Genomic DNA, 1,714 nt, shown 5'->3' on the forward strand with positions numbered 1-1,714 from the left:
AAAAAAAAAGTTCACCAATTGAAAAAATATTTAGGAATTTGAGAAAGGTTTACAAATTTGAAAACAAATCACGAACTTGAATAAAATGTTCAAGGATTTGAAAAACGATTGCAAGGCTGAAAAAGTTCATGAAATTGAAAAAAAAGTGGTCATGGATATGAAAAATGTACACGAACTTGAAAAAGGTTTACCAATTGAAAAAATGTTCATGCTCTTCAAAAATGTTAAAGCAATAATTAGAAAAGAATTTAAAAATCCCAAAGAAAAATCGGCCAAACAAACATAAGAGACCAGCAAAAGAAAAAACTAGCTTAGCAGCTCCAAAACCGGAAAAAAAATAGGGGTTGTGCGGTATACATGGGTCGTCCCATTAGTTCGGCGGGGGGATACACCATCTACGCATATAAGCCTTTAAACAGTGCCATAAGTGCAAAATAAGCACTAATAGGGAAAAGCTTATAGGTAGACGCTTACTAGTAGCACGTGTTTATACCGCCTGCTACTACTAAGTTGATAATAGTAGCGTGGGTTTATAACCCTCGCTACTACTAAGTGGTCTCTACCGTGCCCCCCCCCCTCCGCCCCCGCGGGGACATTGCCATAGTAGTAGCGAGTGGTATAAACCCGCGCTACTACTAAGTTGATAGTAATAGCGCGGGTTTATACCCCTCGCTACTACTAAGTACAAGGTAGGTGAAGTGCCCATATACTCAGCCGAATCCCTCCTCTCTCCCTCACTCTCCCCCTCTCTCCATAGGCTCTCCCATGGTGCTCCTGCCCAAACACACCTCCTCCTCCATGGCGCCCGACGAGTTCACCTCCTCGCATCGCTAGTGTCTAGGAGCTTACCCGTTGAGGGAGTCCTGGACTAGGGGGTGTCCGGACAGCCGGACTATCATTATCCGCCGGACTCCAAGACCACGAAGATAGAAGATTGAAGACTCCGGCTCGTGTCCGGAAGGTACTTTCCTTGGCGTGGAAGGCAAGCTTGGCAATACGGATATGTAGATCTTCTACCATTGTAACCGACTCTGTGTAACCCTAGCCTCTCCGGTGTCTATATAAACCGGAGGGCTTTAGTCCGTAGGACAACATACATTACAACAATCATACCATAGGCTAGCTTCTAGGGTTTAGCCTCCTTGATCTCGTGGTAGATCTACTCTTGTACTACCCATATCATCAATATTAATCAAGCAGGACATAGGGTTTTACCTCCATCGAGAGGGCCCGAACCTGGGTAAAAACATTGTGTCCCTTGTCTCCTGTTACCATCCGCCTAGACGCACAGTTCGGGACCCCCTACCCGAGATCCGCCGGTTTTGACACCGACATTGGTGCTTTCATTGAGAGTTCCTCTGTGTCGTCACCGATAGGCTTGATGGCATCTTTGACCAACAACACTGTCCTGGGTGAGACTTTTCTCCCCGAACAGATCTTCGTATTCGGCGACTTCGCACTGCGGGCCAATTCTCTTGGCCATCTGGAGCAGATCGAAAGCTACGCCCCTGGCCGTCAGGTCAGATTCGGAAGCTTAAACTTCACGGCCGATGTCCGTGGAGACTTGATCTTCGACGAACCCGAGCCACAGCCGAGCGCGCCGCACTGTGACGACGGGCATGATCTAGCTCTGCCACCGAACAGTGCCCTGGTGGCCGCACATGGATCCGCTTCGGCTATTAGCCCGGAGCCGATCGCCCACATCGAGGGACGA

Source organism: Triticum dicoccoides, unplaced genomic scaffold (assembly GCF_002162155.2).
Source record: "Triticum dicoccoides isolate Atlit2015 ecotype Zavitan unplaced genomic scaffold, WEW_v2.0 scaffold15110, whole genome shotgun sequence".
Lineage (NCBI taxonomy): Eukaryota > Viridiplantae > Streptophyta > Magnoliopsida > Poales > Poaceae > Triticum > Triticum dicoccoides.